This window comes from Drosophila mauritiana, unplaced genomic scaffold (genome assembly GCF_004382145.1).
Source record: "Drosophila mauritiana strain mau12 unplaced genomic scaffold, ASM438214v1 Y_23, whole genome shotgun sequence".
In the NCBI taxonomy this organism is placed as follows: Eukaryota; Metazoa; Arthropoda; class Insecta; order Diptera; family Drosophilidae; genus Drosophila; species Drosophila mauritiana.
Window position 1 is genome coordinate 17,731 of NW_022881569.1, and position 15,480 is coordinate 33,210.

General features: G+C 37.9%; 2 non-coding genes and 1 pseudogene across 2 annotated transcripts; all 3 read left to right on the plus strand.

Annotated features, from left to right (window-relative positions):
- The first annotated feature begins 4,221 nt into the window (after nucleotides 1-4,221).
- On the plus strand, nucleotides 4,222-6,216 carry LOC117150031. The gene has a single exon (XR_004460644.1). It is a non-coding gene; the product is annotated as a small subunit ribosomal RNA (ribosomal RNA).
- Nucleotides 6,217-6,902: 686 nt separating this feature from the next.
- On the plus strand, nucleotides 6,903-7,081 carry LOC117150029. The gene has a single exon (XR_004460642.1). It is a non-coding gene; the product is annotated as a 5.8S ribosomal RNA (ribosomal RNA).
- Nucleotides 7,082-7,477: 396 nt separating this feature from the next.
- On the plus strand, nucleotides 7,478-14,710 carry LOC117150028 (annotated as a pseudogene).
- The last annotated feature ends 770 nt before the right edge of the window (nucleotides 14,711-15,480 follow it).

The window sequence follows — 15,480 nt, forward strand, 5'->3', positions numbered from 1 at the left end:
TAAATAAATGATTTTTCCTGTAGCCAAACAAACCTCGTCATCAATTTAGTGACGCATATGATATTGTCCCTATCATATAATTTGATATAAAGACTTTAAAGAATTATATCAAGTTGCCAAATACCTCGTCATCAATTTAGTGACGCCCTATAATTTTTGATATAAAGACTTTAAAGAATTCTATCAGTTGCCAAATACCTCGTCATCAATTTAGTGACGCATATGATATTGTCCCTATCATATAATTAATATAAAGACTTTAATGAATTGTGTCAAGTTGCCAAACACCTCGTCATCAATTTAGTGACGCATATGATATTGTCCCTATCATATAATTTTTGATATAAAACTTTAAAGAATTGTATCAAGTTGCCAAATACCTCGTCATCAATTTAGTGACGCATATGATATTGTCCTATCATATAAAGACTTTAATGAAAGTTGTCGTCATCAATTTAGTGACGCATATGATATTGTCCCCATATAATTTTTGATATAAAGACTTTAAAGAATTATATCAAGTTGCCAAATACCTCGTCATCAATTTAGTGACGCATATGATATTGTCTCTATCATATAATTAAATAAAGACTTTAATGAATTGTGTCAAGTTGCCAAACACCTCGTCATCAATTTAGTGACGCATATGATATTGTCCCTATCATATAATTTTGATATAAAACTTTAAAGAATTGTATCAAGTTGCCAAATACCTCGTCATCAATTTAGTGACGCATATGATATTGTCCTATCATATAATTAATATAAAGACTTTAATGAATTGTGTCAAGTTGCCAAACACCTCGTCATCAATTTAGTGACGCATATGATATTGTCCCTATCATATAATTTTTGATATAAAAACTTTAAAGAATTGTATCAAGTTGCCAAATACCTCGTCATCAATTTAGTGACGCATATGATATTGTCCCTATCATATAATTAATATAAAGACTTTAATGAATTGTGTCAAGTTGAACACCTCGTCATCAATTTAGTGACGCATATGATATTGTTGATATAAAGACTTTAAAGAATTATATCAAGTTGCCAATACCTCGTCATCAATTTAGTGACGCATATGATATTGTCTCTATCATATAATTAATATAAAGACTTTAATGAATTGTGTCAAGTTGCCAAACACCTCGTCATCAATTTAGTGACGCATATGATATTGTCCCTATCATATAATTTTTGATATAAAGACTTTAAAGAATTCTATCAAGTTGCCAAATACCTCGTCATCATTGTCTCCTTTAATGATTTGTGTCACGTTGCCAAACCTCGTCATCAATTTAGTGACGCATATGATATTGTCCCTATATAATTAATATAAAGACTTTTTAAAGAATTGTATCAAGTTGCCAAACACCTCGTCATCAACTACTATATTATGGTTGCGCCGACCTCTCATATTGTATTCTCTTATGTCTTCATAGGATTTTGGCAATTATACGAGTAAATTAAATAATATACATATGAAAATGATTAATTATTATATGTATAAGGGAAAAAATGCTGAAATATTCCCATATTATCTTAGTATTATAGAGGAAAGACCGTTGCGACCTCGTGATATTGTTCAAAACTTATGTATTTATATGATTTTGGCAATTATATGAGTAAATTAAATAATATCATATAAATGATTAATATATTATGTATATGTATAAAGGAAAAAATGATGAATATTCCCACATTATCTTAGTATTATAGAGGAAAGACCGTTGTGACCTTGATATTGTTCAAAACTTATGTATTTATATGATTTTGGCAATAATAGAGTAAATTAAAATAATATACATATAAAATGATTAATTATTATATGTATAAAAAAAATGCTGAAATATCCCAATTATCTTAGTATTATACTAGTAGGTATAAAAAGACCGTTGCGACCTCTATAAGTTGTTCAAAGTAACTTATGTATTTATATGATTTGGCAATAATATGAGTAAATTAAATAATATACATATGAAAATATTAATTATTATATGTATAAGGGAAAAAAATGCTGAAAATATCCCACATTCTCTTAGTATTATAGAGAAAAGCCATTATAGTGAGAGGGTATAGTAGTGTAAACGACCGGAATTACGACAGAGGGTTCAAAAACTACTATAGGTAGGCAGTGGTTGCCGACCTCTCATATTGTTCAAAACTTATGTATTCATATGATTTTGGCAATAATATGAGTAAATTAAATAATATACATATGAAAATGATTAATTATTATATGTTTAGGGAAAAAAATGCTGAAAATATTCCCACATTCTCTTAGTATTATAGAGAAAAGCCATTATAGTGAGAGGGTATAGTAGTGTAAACGACCGGAATTACGACAGAGGGTTCAAAAACTACTATAGGTAGGCAGTGGTTGCCGACCTCTCATATTGTTCAAAACTTATGTATTCATATGATTTTGGCAATAATATGAGTAAATTAAATAATATACATATGAAAATGATTAATTATTATATGTATAAGGGAAAAAATGCTGAAATATCCACATTCTCTTAGTATTATAGAGAAAAGCCATTATAGTCAGAGGTATAGTAGTGTAAACGACCGGAATTACGACAGAGGGTTCAAAAACTACTATAGGTAGGCAGTGGTTGCCGACCTCTCATATTGTTCAAAACTTATGTATTCATATGATTTTGGCAATAATATGAGTAAATAAATAATATACATATGAAAATGATTAATTATTATATGTATAAGGGAAAAAAATGCTGAAAATATCCCACATTCTCTTAGTATTATAGAGAAAAGCCATTATAGTCAGAGGGTATAGTAGTGTAAACGACCGGAATTACGACAGAGGGTTCAAAAACTACTATAGGTAGGCAGTGGTTGCCGACCTCTCATATTGTTCAAAACTTATGTATTCATATGATTTTGGCAATAATATGAGTAAATTAAATAATATACATATAAAAATGATTAATTATTATATGTATAAGGGAAAAAAATGCTGAAAATATCCCACATTCTCTTAGTATTATAGAGAAAAGCCATTATAGTGAGAGGGTATAGTAGTGTAAACGACCGGAATTACGACAGAGGGTTCAAAACTACTATAGGTAGGCAGTGGTTGCCGACCTCTCATATTGTTCAAAACTTATGTATTCATATGATTTTGGCAATTATATGAGTAAATTAAATAATATACATATGAAAATGATTAATTATTATATGTATAAGGGAAAAATAATCATATTATATATGAATAATGGAAAAAAAATGAAATGTTCCTATAATCTCTTAATATATAAGAGAATAGCCCGTATGTTCGGTGGCAAACGGAATTGAAAATACCCGCTTTGAGGACAGCGGGTTCAAAAACTACTATAGGTAGGCAGTGGTTGCCGACCTCCCGCATTATTTCGAAATATTTATTTCGGATTATGTTTATATTGGTTACATACAATAAAGTATATTATTTATCCGTACAAATTTGTTTCTGAGTTCTATAGAACACGGGACTTGGCTCCGCGGATAATAGGAATATACGCTTTATAGATAATATCGTTGAAACAAAAGTCAAGTTTCTATTATATATAGAATAACAAATCGTTTCCATATATTATCGTTAATTTTTGGAGGCAGGCAAATATTAATTTATTACCTGCCGTATAGTTGGATTATTATATCGTTACGGTATAATACAAATATGGATTCTTATGAAAGAAATATAAAATTATATATTAAATGTGGAAATATTATGATATCCGCTTGGTTTTATGTTATATATTACCAGAGATATATATGAAAGAGATAAATTTTAAATTTATCTTCAAATGCAAATGATTTAACTTAATATTTATATTGGTTAAACAAAAATTGTACATGTGTGGATACAATAATTATGTATGTTGGAAATAAAATGATATTTTATAATGAAATATGTATGTATAAAAAGATAAAATTATAGAAGTATATATTACAATAATTAGATGAAATTCTTGTTATATTGGTAAAACAAGTATAAATTAAAAATGAAAATATGGATTACGATGCTATATAAAAATGCCCGTAATCGAATGGATTTTTTACTTATATATTTAAAATTTTACCCAAAGGCGAAATATTGAATTTTATTCAATATAATAAAAATCATGGAATTATATAAAGTGAAAATCTATATATCTATATATCTATTATATTGCTTATTTCGATTCAAAATATATGAATGGAATATGAAGGAAAAACATTATTCTGGTTGATCCTGCCAGTAGTTATATGCTTGTCTCAAAGATTAAGCCGTGCATGTCTAAGTACACACGAATTAAAAGTGAAACCGCAAAAGGCTCATTATATCAGTTATGGTTCCTTAGATCGTTAACAGTTACTTGGATAACTGTGGTAATTCTAGAGCTAATACATGCAATTAAAACATGAACCTTATGGGACATGTGCTTTTATTAGGCTAAAACCAAGCGATCGCAAGATCGTTATATTGGTTGAACTCTAGATAACATGCAGATCGTATGGTCTTGTACCGACGACAGATCTTTCAAATGTCTGCCCTATCAACTTTTGATGGTAGTATCTAGGACTACCATGGTTGCAACGGGTAACGGGGAATCAGGGTTCGATTCCGGAGAGGGAGCCTGAGAAACGGCTACCACATCTAAGGAAGGCAGCAGGCGCGTAAATTACCCACTCCCAGCTCGGGGAGGTAGTGACGAAAAATAACAATACAGGACTCATATCCGAGGCCCTGTAATTGGAATGAGTACACTTTAAATCCTTTAACAATTGCCAATTGGAGGGCAAGTCTGGTGCCAGCAGCCGCGGTAATTCCAGCTCCAATAGCGTATATTAAAGTTGTTGCGGTTAAAACGTTCGTAGTTGAACTTGTGCTTCATACGGGTAGTACAACTAACAATTGTGGTTAGTACTATACCTTTATGTATGTAAGCGTATTACCGGTGGAGTTCTTATATGTGATTAAATACTTGTATTTTTTCATATGTTCCTCCTATTTAAAAACCTGCACTAGTGCTCTTAAACGAGTGTTATTGTGGGCCGGTACTATTACTTTGAACAAATTAGAGTGCTTAAAGCAGGCTTCAAATGCCTGAATATTCTGTGCATGGGATAATGAAATAAGACCTCTGTTCTGCTTTCATTGGTTTTCAGATCAAGAGGTAATGATTAATAGAAGCAGTTTGGGGGCATTAGTATTACGACGCGAGAGGTGAAATTCTTGGACCGTCGTAAGACTAACTTAAGCGAAAGCATTTGCCAAAGATGTTTTCATTAATAAAGAACGAAAGTTAGAGGTTCGAAGGCGATCAGATACCGCCCTAGTTCTAACCATAAACGATGCCAGCTAGCAATTGGGTGTAGCTACTTTTATGGCTCTCTCAGTCGCTTCCCGGGAAACCAAAGCTTTTGGGCTCCGGGGGAAGTATGGTTGCAAAGCTGAAACTTAAAGGAATTGACGGAAGGGCACCACCAGGAGTGGAGCCTGCGGCTTAATTTGACTCAACACGGGAAAACTTACCAGGTCCGAACATAAGTGTGTAAGACAGATTGATAGCTCTTTCTCGAATCTATGGGTGGTGGTGCATGGCCGTTCTTAGTTCGTGGAGTGATTTGTCTGGTTAATTCCGATAACGAACGAGACTCAAATATATTAAATAGATATCTTCAGGATTATGGTGCTGAAGCTTATGTAGCCTTCATTCATGGTGGCAGTAAAATGTTTATTGTGTTTGAATGTGTTTATGTAAGTGGAGCCGTACCTGTTGGTTTGTCCCATTATAAGGACACTAGCTTCTTAAATGGACAAATTGCGTCTAGCAATAATGAGATTGAGCAATAACAGGTCTGTGATGCCCTTAGATGTCCTGGGCTGCACGCGCGCTACAATGAAAGTATCAACGTGTATTTCCTAGACCGAGAGGTCCGGGTAAACCGCTGAACCACTTTCATGCTTGGGATTGTGAACTGAAACTGTTCACATGAACTTGGAATTCCCAGTAAGTGTGAGTCATTAACTCGCATTGATTACGTCCCTGCCCTTTGTACACACCGCCCGTCGCTACTACCGATTGAATTATTTAGTGAGGTCTCCGGACGTGATCACTGTGACGCCTTGCGTGTTACGGTTGTTTCGCAAAAGTTGACGGAACTTGATTATTTAGAGGAAGTAAAAGTCGTAACAAGGTTTCCGTAGGTGAACCTGCGGAAGGATCATTATTGTATAATATCCTTATCGTTAATAAACATTTGTTATAATACAAATAAATACAATTTACCAAAATAAAAATATTACAAAATGATTCCACGGAATCAAAAGTTAAAGTCAAAATAAAATGAAGATGGCTTTTATTTTATATGTGGGGCTTGGCAACCTCATAAAAAGACTTTAACATTATTAATGTTGTTGTGCGTATTTGTGGCAGTACCTACTACAACAATGGCGTTTCCTATAAAAACAAATTCGCGAAAATGGAAATCGAAGAAACTGAACAAAATTTGAAAGTAGAAGTCGAATTAAAATTAAAATAATTTTGAATGTGGTATTCAAAATAAGTGTGTGTGTATATGGACCATAATATACACGCGTTGCAAATATGTATTGTTCATCTATGTTATGAGCATACGTTGGCTAATGCAACAACCTAAAATATACAATGTTTGTACCTGTCATCCATCAGGTTAATGTTTTATATAAATTTTGCAGTATGTGTCACCCAAAATAGCAAACCATAACCAGATTTTTATGATACATAATGCTTATATGAAACTAAGACATATCGCAACATTTATTTTTAGGTATAAAAATAAATTTATTGAAGGAATTGATATATGCCAGTAAAATGGTGTATTTTTAATTTCTTTCAATAAAAACAATATTGATATTATATAAAAATGAATTATAAAACTCTAAGCGGTGGATCACTCGGCTCATGGGTCGATGAAGAACGCAGCAAACTGTGCGTCATCGTGTGAACTGCAGGACACATGAACATCGACATTTTGAACGCATATCGCAGTCCATGCTGTTATGTACTTTAATTAATTTTATAGTGCTGCTTGGACTACATATGGTTGAGGGTTGTAAGACTATGCTAATTAAGTTGTTTATAAATTTTTTATAAGCATATGGTATATTATTGGATTAAATAATGATTTTATTCATAATATTAAAAAAGAAATGAAAAACATTATCTCACATTTGAGTGTGAAAAACGAAGAGAAATATTTTCTTTTTCAATCAAATAATACTGAGAAATGTCTAGCATAAAAAATTGAAATATTTTTCATCTAGAATTGTCTCTTATTAATGATTCGGAAAAAGAAAAATCTTGGTTTTGTTATTATTCTTCGTTGGTTCGTTAAATGGATAAAAAATAACTTTGCTTACAAGAACTATTGGAACTATTTATAACGAATTTAATTTGATTGTTTTATCATTTATATATAAAGAATTTATGGCAAAATATAGTTATATATACAACCTCAACTCATATGGGACTACCCCCTGAATTTAAGCATATTAATTAGGGGAGGAAAAGAAACTAACAAGGATTTTCTTAGTAGCGGCGAGCGAAAAGAAAACAGTTCAGCACTAAGTCACTTTGTCTATATGGCAAATGTGAGATGCAGTGTATGGAGCGTCAATATTCTAGTATGAGAAATTAATGATTTAAGTCCTTCTTAAATGAGGCCATTTACCCATAGAGGGTGCCAGGCCCGTATAACGTTAATGATTACTAGATGATGTTTCCAAAGAGTCGTGTTGCTTGATAGTGCAGCACTAAGTGGGTGGTAAACTCCATCTAAAACTAAATATAACCATGAGACCGATAGTAAACAAGTACCGTGAGGGAAAGTTGAAAAGAACTCTGAATAGAGAGTTAAACAGTACGTGAAACTGCTTAGAGGTTAAGCCCGATGAACCTGAATATCCGTTATGGAAAATTCATCATTAAAATTGTAATATTTAAATAATATTATTAAGAAGTCAGGGGAAACCCTGATGGAAGACCGAAACAGTTCTGACGTGCAAATCGATTGTCAGAATTGAGTATAGGGGCGAAAGACCAATCGAACCATCTAGTAGCTGGTTCCTTCCGAAGTTTCCCTCAGGATAGCTGGTGCATTTTAATATTATATAAAATAATCTTATCTGGTAAAGCGAATGATTAGAGGCCTTAGGGTCGAAACGATCTTAACCTATTCTCAAACTTTAAATGGGTAAGAACCTTAACTTTCTTGATATGAAGTTCAAGGTTATGATATAATGTGCCCAGTGGGCCACTTTTGGTAAGCAGAACTGGCGCTGTGGGATGAACCAAACGTAATGTTACGGTGCCCAAATTAACAACTCATGCAGATACCATGAAAGGCGTTGGTTGCTTAAAACAGCAGGACGGTGATCATGGAAGTCGAAATCCGCTAAGGAGTGTGTAACAACTCACCTGCCGAAGCAACTAGCCCTTAAAATGGATGGCGCTTAAGTTGTATACCTATACATTACCGCTAAAGTAGATGATTTATATTACTTGTGATATAAATTTTGAAACTTTAGTGAGTAGGAAGGTACAATGGTATGCGTAGAAGTGTTTGGCGTAAGCCTGCATGGAGCTGCCATTGGTACAGATCTTGGTGGTAGTAGCAAATAATCGAATGAGACCTTGGAGGACTGAAGTGGAGAAGGGTTTCGTGTGAACAGTGGTTGATCACGAGTTAGTCGGTCCTAAGTTCAAGGCGAAAGCCGAAAATTTTCAAGTAAACTATATAAACAAAGCGAATATAATACACTTGAATAATTTTGAACGAAAGGGAATACGGTTCCAATTCCGTAACCTGTTGAGTATCCGTTTGTTATTAAATATGGGCCTCGTGCTCATCCTGGCAACAGGAACGACCATAAAGAAGCCGTCGAGAGATATCGGAAGAGTTTTCTTTTCTGTTTTATAGCCGTACTACCATGGAAGTCTTTCGCAGAGAGATATGGTAGATGGGCTAGAAGAGCATGACATATACTATTGTGTCGATATTTTCTCCTCGGACCTTGAAAATTTATGGTGGGGACACGCAAACTTCTCAACAGGCCGTACCAATATCCGCAGCTGGTCTCCAAGGTGAAGAGTCTCTAGTCGATAGAATAATGTAGGTAAGGGAAGTCGGCAAATTAGATCCGTAACTTCGGGATAAGGATTGGCTCTGAAGATTGAGATAGTCGGGCTTGATTGGGAAACAATAACATGGTTTATGTTACTCGTTCTGGGTAAATAGAGTTTCTAGCATTTATGTTAGTTACTTGTTCCCCGGATAGTTTAGTTACGTAGCCAATTGTGGAACTTTCTTGCTAAAATTTTTAAGAATACTATTTGGGTTAAACCAATTAGTTCTTATCAATTATAACGATTATCAATTAACAATCAATTCAGAACTGGCACGGACTTGGGGAATCCGACTGTCTAATTAAAACAAAGCATTGTGATGGCCCTAGCGGGTGTTGACACAATGTGATTTCTGCCCAGTGCTCTGAATGTCAAAGTGAAGAAATTCAAGTAAGCGCGGGTCAACGGCGGGAGTAACTATGACTCTCTTAAATTTATTCATATTGGAACTACAAATAGAAATAACGAGCCTCGGATGAATTTACACAATCTGATGACGACACGACCCTCCGTGGACATCTTCCCGGAGGACCAATATCAACCAAACGCAGCGGCTACTCTATCTAGGGTTCCCTGCACAGTATGTGGCCGGTCCTTTAACAGCAAGAGAGGACTCGGTGTTCACATGCGATCTCGGCACCCAGACGAACTTGATGAAGAACGTCGACGTGTCGAGATAAAGGCAAGGTGGAGTGAGGAAGAGAAGTGGATGATGGCGAGAAAGGAGGTTGAGCTCACAGCAAATGGACATAAACACATAAACAAGCAACTAGCGGTGTATTTTGCAAACCGCAGCGTCGAAGCCATCAAAAAGCTAAGACAGAGGGGCGATTATAAGGAGAAAATAGAGCAGATAAGAGGGCAATCAGCTCGCGTCCCGGAAGTTGCTAATCTAACCATAAGGCGCCGCCCTAGTAGAAGTGAGCAAAACCACCAAGTAACAACATCAGAAACAACTCCAATCACTCCCTTCGAACAGTCGAACAGAGAAATTTTGCGGACACTGCGTGGGTATAGCCCCGTAGAATGCCATTCCAAATGGAGAGCCCAAGAGCTACAAACGATCATTGACAGGGCAGAGCTCGAGGGAAAGGAAACCACTCTCCAATGCTTATCGCTATATCTCCTAGGAATTTTTCCGGCACAGGGTGTACGACACACGCTGACGAGACCTCCTCGGAGACCTCGGAATAGGAGAGAAAGCAGAAGGCAGCAGTATGCTGTCACCCAGCGTAACTGGGATAAGCATAAAGGAAGATGCATTAAGTCCTTGCTAAATGGAACTGATGAGTCGGTAATGCCAAGCCAAGAAGTAATGGTTCCCTACTGGAGAGAAGTAATGACTCAGCCTAGCCCAAGCTCTTGCAGTGGAGAAGTGATACAAATGGATCACTCGCTTGAGAGGGTTTGGTCTGCTATTACGGAGCATGACCTTAGGGCATCAAGAATCTCATTATCTTCATCTCCGGGGCCTGACGGGATAACTCCAAAAACAGCCAGGGAGGTGCCGTCAGGTATTATGCTACGAATAATGAACCTAATTCTATGGTGCGGCAATCTACCACACTCTATCCGACTGGCCAGAACTGTCTTCATCCCGAAGACGGTGACGGCGAAGCGACCGCAAGACTTTCGTCCAATATCGGTGCCTTCAGTCCTGGTAAGACAGCTAAATGCAATATTGGCAACCCGGTTGAACTCATCAATCAATTGGGACCCGCGCCAGCGGGGCTTCTTACCTACCGACGGATGTGCCGATAATGCGACGATAGTTGACTTAGTCTTGAGGCATAGCCATAAGCACTTTAGATCTTGCTACATCGCAAATTTAGATGTAAGCAAGGCATTCGATTCTCTATCGCATTTCTAAAAAAAAAAAAATTGTACCTCTCAGTTGATGGCAGCGGACTCCGTGAAGCGGGCCATTGGGGACCGCAACACTGGTGGGTAAATCAACCCACGCGTTTACTAACAGGAAAGGAATATATAGACGGTATTCGTCTGCGGATAAATGCCCTACCCACGAAGTCTCGTACTACAAGGGGAAGGCACGAATTGGAACGACAGTGTCGTGCAGGATGTGACGCTCCCGAAACAACAAACCATATAATGCAAAAATGTTACCGATCGCATGGGAGGCGCGTAGCTAGACACAACTGCGTAGTAAATCGAATCAAGCGGGGACTTGAGGAGAGAGGCTGCGCGGTCATTGTTGAACCAAGTCTGCATTGCGAATCCGGCCTTAATAAACCGGACCTGGTGGCACTACGACAAAATCACATTGATGTGATCGACATACAAATTGTGACAGACGGACACTCTATGGATGATGCGCACCAGCGCAAAATCAATAGATACGACAGACCGGACATACGAACTGAATTGCGTCGCAGATTCGAAGCCGCAGGTGACATTGAATTCCATTCTGCCACCCTGAACTGGAGGGGTATCTGGAGTGGTCAATCCGTTAAAAGATTGATAGCGAAGGGTCTCCTCAGCAAATATGATAGTCATATCATTAGCGTCCAGGTTATGAGAGGCAGTCTCGGTTGTTTTAAACAGTTCATGTACCTGAGCGGGTTTTCCCGAGATTGGACTTAGCTAAAACGTTTGGTTCAAAACATTTGCTTGCTGTCTTGGCATAACATCAATAAAGGCATAAACATCGCAAATAATGGTAATATATAAATGGCTATGAGGATGATTTTAGTACGTAGGCGTTGCGGAACTTCGGTTCAGATAGAGCAATGAATCGTGCATCCTAGGAAACTGAAGTGTTGACAGACCTAGTATCTTTCGATAGATTTCCATACCTCCGCGATCAAAAAAAAAAAAAAAAAAATAGCCAAATAGAGCAGTCTAATTAGTGACGCGCATGAATGGATTAACGAGATTCCTATGGCGACTAATATAGCCATAGGTCCCTCTAACCCTGCTTGTCGGAGCAAAAGGAGGAGGCCCACCGAGCCTCTCTTTCGGTACCACCGGTTGTGCAGCTATCCAAGACTGCACATTGAGGTAGGCCCCCTGGTGGGAGTATCGTGGTGGCTGTGGTTGGTACCCATATCGCGGGTAGAGCCTTCGTGTTCGACGTTTGAGTTACGGTGCTAGATGCGCAAAACTCGGGTGCTGTGACCCAGAGATCAGTAGAGATTTTAGGTAGATCTCGCTCCTCAGCAAGGGGGAGTGCTTGCCCGGCAAGCAAGTACTCGAATTGCTACCGGGGTGGTCGCTATGTACATAGCTATAGCTTCTAGTCCGGGACGCTTGTCTGGCGTATCCAGACACATACACCATGTTGATACATGCACCACTTGTGGGTGTTCAGGGTGTCGTGGTTGTAATCCCTTCAGTGTGGAACACGCCACGTAAAACAAGTTCGGAGAGATCTGAAAAGTCGTCGTCGTCGTTGTCCCTATCTAGATCCAAGATTTGGATTCTCGATGAGGACGTCTTACCTGCTGACAGGTCACGGGTCGTTTAACGCATTTTTGCAAGGGAGAGCCCTCAGCGATACCACTGCTTGCGCTTGTGGAGATCCATATGAGGACTGGATGCACATATTGTGCGCTTGCCCCCTATATGCAGATTTGCGGAACCTCGATGGACTTGGAGTGCAGCGCCTTGGCGAAAACTGGACCTTCGATAGAATCCTGGAAGATCAACAGAGGACTCAACGGCTGGCAGTGTTTGCGGACGAAGTGTTCCGTAGGAGGAGGGGTGTTTAGCCCAACAACTTCGCCGTGTGGTTAGCGGGCGAGAATACTTCCACAGTCCGCTATTGCTTGTCGTAAGAGGCGACTAATATAGCCATAGGTCCCTCTAACCCTGCTTGTCGGAGCAAAAGGAGGAGGCTTACCGAGCCTCTCTTTCGGTACCACGGGTTGTGCAGCTATCCAAGACTGCACATTGAGGTAGGCCCCCTGGTGGGAGTATCGTGGTGGCTGTGGTTGGTACCCATATCGCGGGTAGAGCCTTCGTGTTCGACGTTTGAGTTACGGTGCTAGTTGCGCAAAACTCGGGTGCTGTGACCCAGAGATCAGTAGAGATTTTAGGTAGATCTCGCTCCTCAGCAAGGGGGAGTGCTTGCCCGGCAAGCAAGTACTCGAATTGCTACCGGGGTGGTCGCTATGTACATAGCTATAGCTTCTAGTCCGGGATGCTTGTCTGGCGTATCCAGACACATACACCATGTTGATACATGCACCACTTGTGGGTGTTCAGGGTGTCGTGGTTGTAATCCCTTCAGTGTGGAACACGCCACGTAAAACAAGTTCGGAGAGATCTGAAAAGTCGTCGTTGTCCCTATCTACTATCTAGCGAAACCACAGCCAAGGGAACGGGCTTGGAATAATTAGCGGGGAAAGAAGACCCTTTTGAGCTTGACTCTAATCTGGCAGTGTAAGGAGACATAAGAGGTGTAGAATAAGTGGGAGATATTAGACCTCGGTTTGGTATCGTCAATGAAATACCACTACTCTTATTGTTTCCTTACTTACTTGATTAAATGGAACGTGTATCATTTCCTAGCCATTATACGGATATATTTATTATATCTTATGGTATTGGGTTTTGATGCAAGCTTCTTGATCAAAGTATCACGAGTTTGTTATATAATCGCAAACAAATTCTTTAATAAAACGATGCATTTATGTATTTTTGATTTGAAAATTTGGTATAACTCCAATTACTCAGGTATGATCCAATTCAAGGACATTGCCAGGTAGGGAGTTTGACTGGGGCGGTACATCTCTCAAATAATAACGGAGGTGTCCCAAGGCCAGCTCAGTGCGGACAGAAACCACACATAGAGCAAAAGGGCAAATGCTGACTTGATCTCGGTGTTCAGTACACACAGGGACAGCAAAAGCTCGGCCTATCGATCCTTTTGGTTTAAAGAGTTTTTAACAAGAGGTGTCAGAAAAGTTACCATAGGGATAACTGGCTTGTGGCGGCCAAGCGTTCATAGCGACGTCGCTTTTTGATCCTTCGATGTCGGCTCTTCCTATCATTGTGAAGCAAAATTCACCAAGCGTTGGATTGTTCACCCATGCAAGGGAACGTGAGCTGGGTTTAGACCGTCGTGAGACAGGTTAGTTTTACCCTACAAATGACAAAACGTTGTTGCGACAGCATTCCTGCGTAGTACGAGAGGAACCGCAGGTACGGACCAATGGCACAATACTTGTTCGAGCGAACAGTGGTATGACGCTACGTCCGTTGGATTATGCCTGAACGCCTCTAAGGTCGTATCCGTGCTGGACTGCAATGATAAATAAGGGGCAATTTGCATTGTATGGCTTCTAAACCATTTAAAGTTTATAATTTATTTTATAAACGACAATGGATGTGATGCCAATGTAATTTGTAACATAGTAAATTAGGAGGATCTTCGATCACCTGATGCCGCGCTAGTTACATATAAAAGCATTGTTTAATACAATGACAAAGCCTAGAATCAATTGTAAACGACTTTTGTAACAGGCAAGGTGTTGTAAGTGGTTGAGCAGCTGCCATACTGCGATCCACTGAAGCTTATCCTTTGCTTGATGATTCGATAAATAAATGATTTTTCCTGTAGCCAAACAAACACCTCGTCATCAATTTAGTGACGCATATGATATTGTCCCTATCATATAATTTTTGATATAAAGACTTTAAAGAATTCTATCACGTTGCCAAATACCTCGTCATCAATTTAGTGACGCATATGATCTTGTCCCTATCATGTAATTAATATAAAGACTTTAATGAATTGTGTCAAGTTGCCAAACACCTCGTCATCAATTTAGTGACGCATATGATATTGTCCCTATCATATAATTTTTGATATAAAAACTTTAAAGAATTGTATCAAGTTGCCAAATACCTCGTCATCAATTTAGTGACGCATATGATATTGTCCCTATCATATAATTAATATAAAGACTTTAATGAATTGTGTCAAGTTGCCAAACACCTCGTCATCAATTTAGTGACGCATATGATTATAATATTGTCCCTATCATATAATTTTTGATCTAAAGACTTTAAAGAATTATATCAAGTTGCCAAATACCTCGTCATCAATTTAGTGACGCATATGATATTGTCCCTATCATATAATTAATATAAAGACTTTAATGAATTGTGTCACGTTGCCAAACACCTCGTCATCAATTTAGTTTTTTTTTTTTTTTTTTTTTTTAGCGTGCGTTTATTTATTTAAAATCTGTCCTAGTGGACAATAATTAAATGGTTTTGCGGGGGAACATTAGCTTAAGGGATACTATTGTACATGTATTTGTGGCGGGTTTTATATGTGTTGTCTATTGTTGTGGAAGATCGA